We start from the raw sequence: 15,265 nt of genomic DNA, 5'->3' as shown, positions 1-15,265 counted from the left end.
CAGTGAGCCCCTGCCAGGAGCTCTGCTGTGTGAATGAGTGAATTGCTTTGTCTTGCTTTCTCTTCTTTAAGTCAGGGTGGTAGCGGGGGGAGCCAAGCAGTTTGACACCAGTTTCTTTGACAGTCATGCTAGCTCGACTTCAGATGGCTGTCGAAACCTTTAAACCTTTTCAGTGTTTGTGCAGAAATTTGTTTGTAGTTGGCAAAAGACAATAGCAAATGTTTTGATTGAACTGCGTGTGTCAGGCTTGTCGTAAGTAAGAGCAGGCGTTTCAAAGAGGATTGTGTGATGCTGTGTAAACAGGACAGGATGTGACAAGGGAAAACAAATGTTTCCTGCTCTTTAATATTTAAAATAAGTAATTGAAACAGAGCCAAGGAGCTTGCCTAGGAAAGAAGTAGCGATGTTTATTTGGAACAAAATAATGACTTTGTAAATGTGAGAGGACAATGTAAAGGTCTAATTAGGAGAATTTTGCTTTTTGCAGCTGTTCAGTTCTTTGATGTTGGCATCAATATTGCCATGTTCTGCTGTTGTGCTTTTGTGAAGAGTAACTTAAGCCATTACCTGACGCGTAGCTCTGTGTTGGTTTATTACCCACCTTGTAGTTCATTTTACTATTTTCAAAATGCAGTGTAGGCAGACTGTAGGGCAGATTGATAAATTTAAGTAAAACCAAAGAATTTTAATGTTAATGTACCAGGTAATATACCAAGAATAAGACAATTGCCCTGAAGTCAAACATTTATTAGGCCAAAACAATTATGTAAATGTTCATTTATATAGGGACAAGCAAGAAAATGATGGTGAAAGTTCAATAACTAAATGAATATTTTTTGAGGTAAAGATGTGGCATAAGAAAAGATGCTTGGGTGTTTTGTCTTTGAGGGCAGTAGATTTATTACCTGGATAACAGTTCTATGGCCAATTATTGTGATTTAATCATCAGCAGTTTTTTTCTTAAAATTCCACATTGCTGCTTGTGTAAGAACTGAAACTAAATTGACTACCAATACCAATGAGAGCTTCTAGGCAGTGTGAATACTTGGAATAAAATTGAGAATATAAACTGATAGGGCTTGAAAGGCTTATGAAAAGTTTGGTTTGTTAAAACCTGTGTAAACTCGTTTATTTGAAAGATAGTCCCATAATTTTCTGGGAGGTAGACTCATGATAACTAAAGCCTGGAGTGGTTATACAGAGAAGGTCTTGGGGAGCTACTGGGACTGCATCATCCTGCTAGGAAACAAAGCCAGCAGAAAGAGGAGGTTAGTCCCCATTTCCAAAGAGTTTTTTTGGGAATCAATCTGTTGGTTGCTGACAAAATGAAATAAGGTTTCTGTGCTTTAAACCTAGTCCAAATCTGCTTCCTATAAACTAAAGGATTTCCCAAACTTCTCAGCAAAGCATTTGACAAACCTGAGTTGTGAAGAAGCTCCTTGGTCTGATCTGGATCTGCAGTGCCCACAGTTTGGCCATGAAAAAACATCTTGTGGTTTTTGTCATTGAAGGCTCATTTCAGCCCTCGAGATTCAACCTTTTTTCATGAGAAATGGTTTTGATATACTTTTAATACACCATGGCTGTCCTCAGGGAGAAAGCTAAACGGAACTTCTTTGTCGCTTCAAGGAGCACCAGAACACATACTGCTTGAGGGCCAGAAGGAAACATGAAAGTGGGTTTTATGACAGAACCAATTCTAGATGTTATATAGGATTTCTTGGAGAGGGAAAAGTTAAAATAATGGGAACGCTTATTTTGGACCACTGAGAAAATTTGGTTTCTTTGTGGAATTCATAAAGGGATACAGCAAATGTATCATGACAGATACTTTATTCTGTATTTATATGTTTAATGCCTTTTTAGAGGGGGGTTTTAAATTTTCATCTATTTGACAGAAGTTATTTTCCATGTACTAATTAAACTGTGTGAGTTCAGTGAAATCTTGGTTTTGAGACTAGATTTGACACAAGTAGTGTCCGTTACTTCACAGCACCCACAGGTCATGTCTGAATTCTATTATGTCAGGAGGCGTACACAGTGTTTGGAAAATTAGACATACCTGGAGAAAGATGATAGTATTTCTGGGAGATTTCCACAGCCCACGATAGTGTTCTTTCTCCATCAGTCCCAGTTTTAGCTTGAAGTTCAGGTTGATTGTTGGAAAATCCCAGATAATTAGCTCTTAAAGCCACCATGAAAAAATGCTGGGCCTGTCTTTGCCTGATAATGGAATTTTGTTAATTCCTAACGAAACAAGGATTTGAACAGCTTATATAAACAGAGTGATCCTCCTGATTACATTGAGGAAAACTGAGGAATTAAATGAACTGAAAAGGTTTTAGATGTTGTAATGCAGAGAAAAGTGTTGTGCAATGCTATAGGTAAGCTGAAATTTAATCATCTGCATAAAGTATTAAATATGCACAGTCTTGCAGAAACTTGTAATATTGTGTCTAGATGCATGAACTATTTATACAAAAACAAAGACGTGGTGTAGGGTAGGTTAGGATAAATCCTTGATCTAAATGTAAAAGAATTAGATTCAATCAGTTGGCAAGCATATTGTCTCATCAAAATTAAATGTCTGAGGATACAAGAGTAGCTAGTTTGAACTATTTGTTAATACACAGCAGCAAATATATATATATTAGTCCAAATAGTAAAGTCAGTTTATAAAGAATGATCCTTAATGTAATTGCGTTATAGAACAGAACAGCTCTTGAGATTTAAATAGTGTTTTAGAGGCAGAGAAATATTCTGTATTATAAAGAGCCATTAATTTCAAAGAGTCTACAAACGCACTGAAAACTCTAACACAGTGATTTTCTACCTTTTTTTTTTCTTAATTTTTCAAGCACTAAAAATTTTCTCTTGGAATTTTGCCCATCCATGTTATGCATGGTAACATACATGAACTTATTTTTTAGTCGGCTTTCAGGGACCACATTTAAGAAGTCCAGTAACTGTCACGTTGAAATCCACTATTGCAGATCCTACACTTGGCTGACACCTTGAACCAAAATTAGATACGCTATTTCCAGAGACTGCAGATTGTGGTTGTGTTATTGATGGTGTTTGTGGATTAAAAAAAAAAGAAGGGGGGAGTCATGTGAAATGCATGATGTGAGTTGTTGAAAAAAAAAAAAAGGCTCTGAAACAAAATCAATATTTATTGAAAGGCATACATGTTGGAAAGAAAATAATGATTGTTTGGAGGTTCCTAAAATACTACAGGGAAAAGAACAAGGCTTAGCATTCACATAAATGGACTTATCCTCTCTGTACCTTGATTTTTGATAGGTTATGCTTTAAGACATGCTTTTTCTGTTAGAAATAGCCCTGCTCTTGTATTTTTTATGCAAAATGAATGGATTGGAGGCAGTCCCTTGGTGTGTTGTAAGGTTTACGTTAACATGTAACTTGTAATGGAGCGTGCATACCCTAAAAAAAAAAAAAAAAAAGTAGCTGCTTGGTTGCAAACACTTAGCAAATGCAGTTTGGAAGAATTCTTGTTTTGTGAGAAATTGTTCAAGATTTCTGCCTCTACCTCTTTATTCTTGATCAACTGGAATAAAGTCCACCTCCCACTTAACAAAATGCATGTCATTCCTTCTAATAACTGGAGTGATTGGCTGTCTTTGGATCGCACATTGCTTATTTTAAAAGGTGAATTTAGCTAGTAGTCAGTAATTTCATTTGATCACAGGAATAGCAGTTTGTAACTGGAATAGCAGAAAGTCAAATGAATGACATAACATGTCACTTTAATATACTGAGTGGGGACAGCCGGGATCTAGTCAGCTGAGAGGTCTGCTGGCAACCAGGCAGCCTTCCCACTTTCCAGCTGGATTTAACAGCAATAACTCAAAAGCAATTCGAAAGGAAGAATTGAAATAGCATTTGGAGTATAGTTCTTGAGGTGCTGAACAGATAGTGTGGCGGGTAGATATTGGGCAGCTCCATCCATTTTGCTAGTTGCAGTATTTGTTAGTTGCAGCAGAGTTAAATGAGACAGCTAAATTAGGAAGGAAACTAATCATAGACAGGTGAAGAATGTTAGCAGCATGTATTCTGGCACTTTGTACATTACATGGTGATCCTGTTAACTCAAGCATCAAAATATATCCCATGTAGTTAGACTGCTAGAACAGCTTACAAATAAATTGCTGCTGGAATGGCTACGATGGCTTACTGTTATTACAGCCGAGGTTTAATATCTAACTTTAAGAATATGCCCTGCCACTAGGAGAAGGCAAATTACTTAATGTACTGTAATCATGTGTACCATAAATGTTCCCCTAGAAGAACTCTGGGCAACTCTGTTTTTTGTGGTCAGAAATTTTGCTCATATGTAGAAGTATTATCCGTTCTCTCTCGATTCAAAACCTTCTGAATATTATTGATTTTGGATGCATTTTAGGAGCAATTAATTTGGTAGATGATGATCTTCAGTCCATATGCCAGGGTGGATGCCCTCTGTGAAGGAGACATAAAGATTTGAGTAGATGCAGTTACTTTTGATCAGGTTTTAAATGCATGTCATGAATGTTCAGCAATCTGCCTGCTCCTAATCCAGTATGGATTTATTTGTCTTAGTGTTATTAGTCTGCCTAAACATGTGTGTGATCAGTTTATTTCTGGGTGACTTTCTGTTCTTTTGTCGTGTAAAGCTATTTGTTCTGTGCTACCATGAGCTTCTGTTCTTGACTATTTTTTCTTTCAACTCTAGAAACAGAGTGACAATCCCCTCTTTTTGTGTTGTGTTGTTTTGTTTTGTTTTTTAATGGAGGCTGAATGGTAGGTTTGAGGATTCCCTTAACTGAACTTGTAATTTGGAAAACTGTCAGGTGTGGAGTTATAGCAGTGACAAAAAGTGCAAGTTTTGGTCTCTGCAAAGATTTATACTGTACCTGCCTCCAACTACATTACTATGACAGTTCCTGTGATGTCTACACTTTTTGAAGGTTTGTCTGGATCAAATCAAAAGTAAATCTAGCCTAGCCTTATAATTTGGTTATTTGTAAGCTTGAAAGTATGTGGTATCTTTCCTGTGTCCTGAAGCACACAGGAGTTGATTTAGCAGGGAAAGAGGGATTCTTCTGAGCTGCACAACTCTGACTAGTATGAAAATATACATGTGCAAAAGATGCTGCTGCACCTTGTGCAGAACAAAACCTCTCCAAAGCAGTAATAAAATCTGGAGCAAATGCACTTGACACACTTACTTGCAGAATAGCAAAAAATTAAAAAAGATGGCACTCAGAAGATTTTGCTGGACTTGGGAATGGTCTTGAAAAGATACCATCAGTTATGTTTCTGTGTGCCTCTGAATGCATTAATCTCAATAGAGGTCCTTGGAGAGACTTAGTATGTCTATCATATTTAGCCCCAGCTGTATTTGGCCCATGATCTGTATTATTAGAGAACTTGTATTCTCTGTGAGAAACAGGACATCCAAAAGAGCAGATGCCACCAGATTCAGTGATATCAGGTATCTTCAAGTCACCCTGTTTTTTCTGAGAGCAGCTATGTGTAGTAAATACCGTAAATCAGACTGCTTACAAATTCCTTGGGAACTAAAATGACCCCCAGGAATGAAAACTCAGGACTGAGGAATAAGCTTTTTTACAGCATACATAAACTGTTGAAGAGGAAAAACTGCCATAGTTGGTCTGCTTTTACACAGTATTTTTTTCTTCCTTTTCTGGTGAGGAGACAGTATTCATGAAATGCTCTTCTACAACTTTCTCTCCTGTAATCCGTATGTTGGTGGAAGTGTTAATGTAAATCTTCAAGGATTAAATCCCACAAGATAAGCTTCTGCTAGTGTTTGGTGTTTTTTTGTTGTTGTTGTTGTCATTGTTATCTTGAAAGCAGATTTAATTTGATATTTAAAGTTCAAGTAATTGCACTGTACAGGGGTTGGGAAACCTAAGGCCCCCAAATCAGGTAGAACCACAGCCTAAATTCATACCATCTGAGTTTTTTTTTGTCTTGAATTACTGTGAGACAATACTGTAGTATGGGTTAGTGTGCTTAGTGTGTAGTTTTCCCAATGTGCTCGAAACGCTTGCATGACCCTCCACAAAGAACAGGCTCTTCTCTTTACTTATTACCTAGTTCTTAATCTGCTCCGTGTAGTCTTGAGAACAATTGATCTTTCTGCATCTCGACTCAGAAAACATTTTATAAGAAAGAGATAAAATTAAGTGTTGCACTATGAAGATTTCATCCAATTTATCAAGTATGCAGTAATTATTTTGCATCTAAAATATCTGGAAATAAATTTTGACCGTGAAATACAAATACATTCTGAGATACTTCATTACTCGTTAAAGATGAATAATTTTCCATTCATTCACAAATATAATCCTGTACTTAAAGTCTCTCAGTGGAGAGAAGTGCAATCCTTCGTTACATAGAAAACATAAGACAGTTTGCAACGGAGGACTGTTTTCTAAGAACTGTGCTACATGCTCTGTGTAGGCAGAGAACTCCTTCACTCCTTCATCCCTTAGTTTCCACTCTCTAATTAGCTTTTTAACTATTCCTTCCTACCAAAAAAAAAAAAAACCAAAACAGACTGATGCATGCAAAAATATTTGTATACAATGATCTGAATTTGCAAAATCTAAGTGAGTAGTTCTATTTCCTCTGCTTGTAAAGTCCAAAGTTTTTTTTTGTCTTATGAGAAACTGACTCATTGCATTCAAGTAGGAGAGCAGGAGGGCTTCTTCCCATGTTTAACTTTTGGGCTGAATTTTTAACTGTTCTCCTGAATGGTGGCCTTTATCCTCTGAACAACCATCATTGTTTCATCTCTGGGATGTGCTCTTGTAGAAGGGCACAAGAAAGAAAGGGTGCACTCAGAAAGTGCACGCCCTCTGGAGTGACCTCAGTTGGGGAAGGTGGACAACTTTCAAACTTTGAAATGAGGAGAACCAGGACAGTGATCAGGGCATGATTTCCCCAAGCTCTAGAACATTGCTTTTAGAATACTACAGATTACCTCTACAGAGAAACAAGACAAATGTCACTCTTGAGGAAATATCACTGGAAGTCTCTCTTTTTTTGTTTAAGGATAAAGTACATTTGTAAAGGTAGGAGGAAGTGGGGAGAAATGCTAAGTTAGTATTGTATTCACTATGAAAGGATTCTCTGCTTGGGGTGAAGACTAATCTGAATCGTTGTTGTGTGTTTTGTTTGTACGTCTTCAAAATGGGTGTATGTGCTAAAGCCACTCTGTAGCTCCGAGTGGCATTCATCATGGAACAGTAGTGTATTAAAGCAGCCGTCTGACAGATTCCTGTCACCTGATGACCCAAAATGGTAGGGCTCTGCGGAGTGATAAACACAGCCCTGTGGAGCCATTAATGTCCATTCACTGCACCAAAAGGGAGTGGCTACTATGACAGTTCCTGTGATGTCTACACTTTTTGAAGGTTTGTCTGGATCAAATCAAAAGTAAATCTAGCCTAGCCTTATAATTTGGATGGCGGCAATGGGTTTCACAGCTCATAACATGTAAGCTGCCAAAAACCCAGTGACTGCTGTTTCATCAGACTTCCAAAAGCATTTAAGTTAGTTGAAATACATCCTAACATCCCCTCACTGTGTTAGAGTTGTTGCTCAGTACCAGAGATAGTGTAGAATCTCTAAGTCTTATTAGTAACTGGTTTTCCACTAGAATTTCTCAGTTACTTTTAACAGTAGTGCCTAGAGTGGGTTACATACACTTCTAATGGGTTTTGTTGATTACTGCATATAACTGATATCAGTAACAGCATGGTACCTTTGTCACAGTCATCACAAGGATTACCTTGAAAGGTTCAGGTACGTCTGATATCTGCTCACAGATTAAGACCTGCTTCCATTCTTTTACTGCAAAGGATTCATCAAGCTAAGCTACTATCTTGCACCTCTTTCTTTACAAAAATGGTAATCCATATTAATATCTGACTAGGAAAATTAATTTCTTAGTGTGGAAAAGTACTTAATGTCACAGATATGGTTAAATGGCAATAGTTTAATTGTGTGAGGCATTAAGACGTGGGTTATCTATGCTTGCATAGGGTCTGTGTTGTGTGTATCTGGTGCTATCACAGTGAGATTCTGGTATTTGGAAGAGATTTTCAGGTGCTACCACAATCCTATCAATAATGTGGCTGATTTAAGACAATATTGCTCTTAGCTGTTCTGATGCCAGTGGTTTTTCCAAGTCCTTTTTTAAATTTAAAAATATAACTGCATTCACATGGTTGTTGTTGTTGTCTAGACTGTCTCCTAATTTGCCTTTCGTGTACTTCAAAATGTACTGGTTTTCCTGTAGAGCAAAATGGATGTATATTCGTATAGACATGAATGTACAGTGTATCTCAGTTCAGCTTGGGAATGTCTTAAAATTGTGTCATATGAGTGGTTCAACTTCCCTCCTCTTTCATTAGCTATGCTTTGTAAGTTGTGATGTCAATTACAAAGACTGATATTCACGAGGAAAGATATTTATGAGAGTCTTCTGGGAATATAATTTTTGCACAAGTCTGATCTACATCAGCGCTGGGCATTTGCTTACAAGCAGCCCGGCAATGCCCCTGTAGGAGCCTTGGGCGTCTAGCCTGAACCTATCCCGCATGATGAGAACCTGGAAGAGCTCAGGAAAGTTGTTTTTGGAGGTGAAGGATATAAGCGGACACCTTTTACCGCTGCTGCTACTTGCAGCTTTTGTCAGGTATAAAACCTTGTACCTCAAGAAAAAAGCTTGAGGAGAACCTGGGCTGAGCCAGTGTGGCTGTCTGGTGGGCCCAGAAAGGGCTACTGGGACTGTCTGGAGATGCAGCCCACTCAGGGGTATGGCAGGCTTCGCAGTCAGATAACTGCATCTTACTGAGGCTGTAGTGAAACTCTGCTGTGGAAACACAGAATGGTAATCAATGCATTTCTGCAGATAAGGCACAAGAAACAAGGGAGTACTTCATCTCTGTTCTAGAAAGGTTTCAGCTTTTTCCCATAACAACAATTCTTTAAATAGGAGCGCTGGCACACAATCAGCAAACGAGTGTCCTTGCTGAAGACTGGAAAGACGTGTTTACTGGGTGAAGTTCAGCCATTGGGTGTTTCCAAGTTTTGAACTGCCAGAGGTGACTACCGCTTAGTCAAATGGAGTGACTCTGTGAATGTGGAGGGGGAGGACACAACGTGGCAGCCAGCAATGCTCAGGCTCCGTGCCCTTGGAGCTCCCCATGGGAGCTGTAGGGGGCTTTTTGTTACTGTTTGGTCGGTTCAGCTCCTGTGCCTACAACCACTGTTAAAACCCACAGAGCTCCTTTTGCCAAGGTTGTCCTGACATTGTTTCTCACTATCGCTGGTGCTGCCAGACTACCTGCTGTATGCAGCTATGTGTTTACCTACTTGCTGTGAAAGTTCAGTGTTGAGTTTTTGCCAACATAAAGAGCTTGCCTGGGTAAACCTCTGCCTGCCACTTAATGCTTGCGCAAGTTTTTCTACGAATCCAAGGATGACATAAATATTTGGATGTATCACTGTGGTTTTGAAAGACCTTTCACTTCACAGGAAGGCTTAACAGGCATAGAAGGTATCATCGCTGCTGTGCGCTGCGCTAGAAAATGAGGTGGGTACGGTAGAAAAGCTAAGGTAAACATGGAGGTGCAGCAACCAAGATTTCATCTTTTAAACAATGGAAGTGCTGTGGAGGATGTGAGCCTAAATTCGGCCTGCTTAGAGGCTGGAGAGGGGCTCTTCCTTCACCCTCCTCCTTAGTCTCTCTCCCAGGTGTGTTTTTGGCTGAAACCATATCTGCTGTGGGCTAAAAAGACGTGAATGCCTTTGCTTTCTGCCTCCATTGTTTACTTTTTTAACGCTTGGATTCTGTCTGCTGTTTCTTGCTGTGAAACACCTGTATTTTTTCTCCTGGTTTATTTTCCATGTGCTGTGTCTGCTGGGAAGTGGGATTTTGAAGGATGCAAGCAAAAAATTCTAAAGGACTGGCTGTGCTTAAGTTAATTTTGTGAAGAAGTTGCATGGCATGTGGTGATTGCTGGGTCCTGCCTTCTCCCTTGCTGAATTGAACTTTGTACTAGTTTAACAAAATCCTGTTGAAGTAAATGGAAACGAAAGCAGAGCAACTTTACTTTGCAATGGTCAACAGAGAATTTATGACTAAGCTCCAGTACCTGATGTGTATCGGCTTTCCTGAAAGAAAAGCTGCAGAACTGTAAGATCAGGTGGAGAAGCAGAGTGGGACAGACCAGAGAAGTGTCTTGGGAGGCAGTGGAGGAGATGGCCTCGGGGCAGTTCAACCATCGCTACACAGCCCAGTACTGAAAGCACTGAACGCTTGCTACTTGCTTTTACTCTTCTTGCTATTGCTCAGCAACTCTGAAGAAAATGCCTAGAGTGTTTTTCAGTGTACCTTGTATCTAACAGTATGCAGAAAAGGCCAGGGACCTTCTTTCCAAATAGATTCCTGCTCAACCTCCTGTTTTTCCTTCGTACTGCCTGTTTTCCTGGGCCCGGAGGGGTTAACAGTGATTAGTATGGAGTCTCCATGGAGCACTTTTATTTCAAGTAGCATTTCAGAGCAGATGTTTATGTAAGCAACAGTGATTTGATGTGCAGTTTTAATTACTTGTCAGTTCAGCTTGGGGTTTTTGAGCCTGTGTGTCTCTAAAGGTTGAACAGAGATCTGTGAGTATTAACGAAGTAGGTGTGCTTAGAGAGTGAAAAACGTGCAGTTGTAAAGGTGATTTTAACAGCATTAGGTAGTTAATTGGGGAGGGGTCTTTTTTCAGTGTAAGTGCTCTAACTCACTGCTTTGGATAGCAATGTATGATTTCAAATCCTATTACTTAGCCCTGCACAACATCTAGGCCATGGAATAACTACTTGTACCTGTCTCACTGTGCATTTTTTTAATAGCTCACCTGAGAATATGACAGTTTATTGAACTTGGAAAGGGCTCTAAATGACAGCTCTGAGGCTGTCATTTAACGTAATACGTGCCAGTTTAATCCTATCATTTCCCTTGGTGTGCCCTTTTCTACTAGCTTCCTACCCCTTCTCTCTGAAGTCTCATTTGTGAAAATGTTGTCAAGTTGGTTGGAGATTCCTGGACTTCAACTGCAAGCACTCAAGTTGTCCTTGCACGTGCAGTAAATGCAGTGTGCTTCAAGTGTGCTGGAATTTATTGTGCAAAGCCTTGATTCAAAATGAAGTCCTAAAAAACTCAGACAGTCTTAAAGTAGGTTCAAATCTCAGCTGAATGATGACTCTGTTGATTGCACAAGATCTAACCTGCCAGTCTTAGAATTATAGAATGGTTTGGGTTGGAAGGGACCTTAGGGATCATGCAGTTCCAACCCCCTTGCGATGGGCAGGGACACTTTCCACTAGATCAGGCTGCTCAAAACCCCATCCAACCTGGCCTTGATCACTTCCAGGGATGGGGCAGCCATGACTTCCCTGGGCAACCTGTGCCAGTGCCTCACCCTCATAGTAAAAGGATTTCTTCCTAATATCTAATCCAAACCTCCCCTCTTTCAGCATAAAACCCTTACCCCTCATCCTACCCCTGCACTCCTTGATAAAGAGCCCCTCCTCAGCTTTCCTGTAGGCCCCCTTAAAGCACTGGAAGGCTGCTATAAGGTCTCCCTGGAACTTTCTCTTCTCTAGGCTAAACAAGCCCAGATCTCTCAGCCTGTCCTCACACGGGAGGTGTTCTAGCCTTCTGGTCATCTATGTGGACCTCCTCTGGACTTACTCTAACAGATCCGTGTCCTTGATCTTGTCCTTCAGTGTGTGCAGGGCAGCCACAAAAAGGTCCCCTCTCCATCCCAGGAAAGGACAGTTGAGAGACAGGGTTTGTGGGGATGGAAGGCAGGGCTATTGCACTACCAAAAGGTGGTGGAGAAAGGCTACTGCAGAGGGAGGCAAAAGCTCTGAGGAGGGGAAGAGAGAAGGTAAAGCGGTATTAGATGCCAGTCATAACTCTTCTCTACAGATCAGAGTATAAAGCATTAGTATGTTGATGTCTTAGGAGGCCCATCCATGTATTTCGGGTGTTCAGCCTCTTATAAGCTTTGATTACAGACTGAGGAAAGAAAGAAGGGAAAATGAACAAAGCATTAAACCTGTAAAATTATTAAGCAAGGCTTCATGTATAGCAGTGAGTTCTCTTCCTATTGTTCCCGTGGCTTTAAAAGAACCCCAATTCATGATATCAACATCTGACACTTGTCCTGAAAGTGGAACCCATTGCGATGAGGAAGAAATCCCCAAATACAGAGCTTGTTTCTGTTGACCATAGTGCCTGGCCCTGCCACCTCAATGGCAAATACCCAAAAAGGGAAAGAGAAAGAGTAACACACAGGGGAGAAAAACAGTTTGTGTTTGGTGCTGCCTGACTTGCAACAACATGACAGGCAGGGAGTGCAATCATATCAGCTAAGCTTGGGCTGGCTGAGCAGGGAGGCTAGGCTGTCCCAAATGCTACAACCTTGGCGAGCTAGGCTAGGTGTAAGCAGAAGGCAGAAAGCAATAGAGTAAGGTGGCAAAGGCATGGGAGGATGGGTTCTGGATGTGCTGGGAAGGTCTCTGTCAGCCCAGTATAACATGCCCGGCAACCCTTTCAAGTTCTTTGCCTCCCAGGCACGTGTTGTGTCATAAGCTTCATGGAGAAGCATCTGCTCCACTGGATCACAAGATGCAGGAATGATGGTGGCTCCAGGCTAGTCGGGAGGAACCAGAACCTAGCAGAGCTCTTTTGGGGGGTAGATGTGCCCTCTAGCTACAAGCTCACAGTGGTACCTGTGGCTCTTCCTAGCCCATGTAAGCTATGGACTGAGCTATTGGAAAATGTGGGGTCAGGGCTGGAAGTTGCTCTGTGGGAGCTGCTGGGTCTGCATGAGTGCGCAGATGCAGTGTGAAAAGGTAAAGGTGCCTCCACTGCCTCTGTCTCATCAATATGACTAAGGCCTTATAACTCCTAGCATGGGCATGGTCCCACAATGAGAGAGCTTGATTTTTTCACCCTACCTGCTTTTCAGGTGCCAAGGTCAAATTAAGGATGTGGAGGTGGGTGATGGCTCTAACAGCCCATCCTCTCCTATATTTTTGTTCTCAAAGTAGCTCTTATTCCCAGCATGTCAGCTTTGGATAATTGATTTCTGGTGTCTCCCACCTCTCATTTTCCAGTCATAATTGACAGGGCTATATTAGTTGGCCATTTAGTTTGAGCTAACCCAATAATTTTTTTTTCTGCTGACCTTAAAATGTCTTTTGTACTGCAGGCTGAGTTAGGCTACTCTCCCTTCAGTCAATTTATAGTAGAGACTTCGGTGCAGACCATTAATCTTAACCTGGACTGCTTGGATGACTTATTTAATATTAGGAAAGGATATACCAATGTCTGCCTCTGAGTAAAATTAATTAACTGTGGAGGTTTTTGGTAACTTACTATTTATGGTCTCCCTAAGAACGTAAATTCAGGTTATATTTGGAACAGGGAAAAATACAAATTATTCCAAAACAATGACAGTTACAGGGGATGATAAGAAGGGCTAGACCACCCTTCCATGGCACTATAAAGATAGTACATGCTATATATTTTTTTCTTGAGAAGATCTTAATTCCCCAATAAGTCAGCAAGGATGATGACTACAGCAAATTTCTGAGGGAAAGTAGCCTATTTTTTTAAAAAAAAAATACAAAACACCAAACCAAAACAAAAACCAAAGCAAACCAAACCAAGCACACAACAACAACGAACCCTCCCATCTCTCAGCTTAAAAAGCACACACGTACAATAAACTTGTTTGAAGCAGGATGGTGGTAACTGCTATGGGGGTAAAGTGCAAGATTGCTCACTGAGCTATGAATCCATTTCCTCTTCACTAGGGAGAAGAAACCCACATATCAACATTCAACATGTAAGAACAGAAACCTCAAGGGAAATGCTATGACTTTTCTTTCATTTTCCTTGATACAGTACCACATTTTTTTATTGAAGAAGCAGGATTATTTGCAGGATATCAGATCATTGTCAGCAGGCAGCTTCTCAGAGTTCATTATAAGAAAACTGCACTTTGAAGCAATCTCTCATTTGGCAGTGTGGATCCCTTTGAGAGCGTCTGCAGTTGTCACTCCTGCAGTCTCCTTTGGCCATGAGGTACTTTACCGGATCGGTTCCGATTTGAGGGGTGTGTAGTCCTTACTACTGACTGTAAATGGAAATAGTAATTTGAGCAATAATTGTCATTCTCGTTTAGTGTACGTAAATTTGATGCTTGAAATGAGCAAGGAGAAGCAAGCAGCTAAGTGGTATCTGCATGCTTCTGTCCAAGAGCCTTCCACCTCAGTTCTGGGGGTGCCACTGCTGAATATTCTCTCTTGGTTTTTGTTCTAAGTATGTCTTTGTTCCATGGCAGAAACAAAAGGCCTTGTATCTCCTTGTTGTGGGAGTGAAATATGTTGCTTGCTCTTTGCAATGGGGGTTCTCTAGAGAGTTTAAAAAGAAAGCAGAAAAACCCCAACTAAACGTAAAAAAACACTCTCTAAAAATGTGCCTGATAGCTCTGGCATTTTAAAGTCATGAATCCTCCTGTGCAGATGCCTGCTTCTTCTGACCTGCTGAATGTTGGAGCTAAAATGAAATATACCTTGTCCTTCCTCTCTGACAGAGTTCAGCAAATGTTGAGGGAATCAGAGGATCAGTATTTTGGCACAAGCACTGAAAATCCTAACATGCACACACGCTGCCTGATGTTTCATTTCAGGTTATAAACTGGATTACAACATGCTTTCACCCTGTGGGCATTACCCAGGGAAACCAGGCTGGATCTGCCTGATGCATAAAACTGATCTGGCTAAATCATTGCTAAGTGGGAAGTATAATAAATGATGTATTCAGAATCTATGTTTTCAACAGGAATTTAGATTACGTTTCAGTTATGCTAAATGATTATTAATACTCTTTACCTCATCAGTCCAAGAATGGAATAAATATTATATTCTGGAAACTGTGCTTAAAGAGCATAGGACAACATTTTATACTTCTAAAATAACTGTATCTGTCCTAATTAAGTCAGAGTAGCACAGACAGTATTTAAACCCCACATTTTTTTCTTCATGATGCAAATGGACCTTTGTGTCCTTTTATTTATGGGGAGCTTTGTTAGGCTTGGTTAGCTCAAATACTTGCATAGGATTTGTTTTTCCAAAAGAAAAGATACACTGTATTTAGAGATGC

The 15,265-nt window shown here is 40.2% G+C and overlaps 1 protein-coding gene across 10 annotated transcripts in view; it reads left to right on the top strand.

The window, feature by feature from the left end:
• The window catches only part of TRIM2 (tripartite motif containing 2), a 113,417-nt gene that overhangs the window by 52,529 nt on the left and 45,623 nt on the right, over positions 1-15,265 (top strand). The window contains exon 1 of one of the 10 annotated variants that reach the window (XM_054065327.1): positions 9,491-9,631. The exons of the other annotated variants lie outside the window; for them this stretch is intronic. The gene's annotated coding sequence lies outside the window, so the exon portion shown is untranslated. Of the gene's footprint in view, positions 1-9,490; positions 9,632-15,265 lie in introns of those variants that run through there. 10 annotated transcript variants of the gene reach the window in all.

Source organism: Cuculus canorus, chromosome 4, assembly GCF_017976375.1.
Source record: "Cuculus canorus isolate bCucCan1 chromosome 4, bCucCan1.pri, whole genome shotgun sequence".
Taxonomy (NCBI): domain Eukaryota; kingdom Metazoa; phylum Chordata; class Aves; order Cuculiformes; family Cuculidae; genus Cuculus; species Cuculus canorus.
The sequence above is the reverse complement of the archived record's forward strand: the minus strand, read 5'-3'. Positions and strand labels throughout refer to the sequence as shown.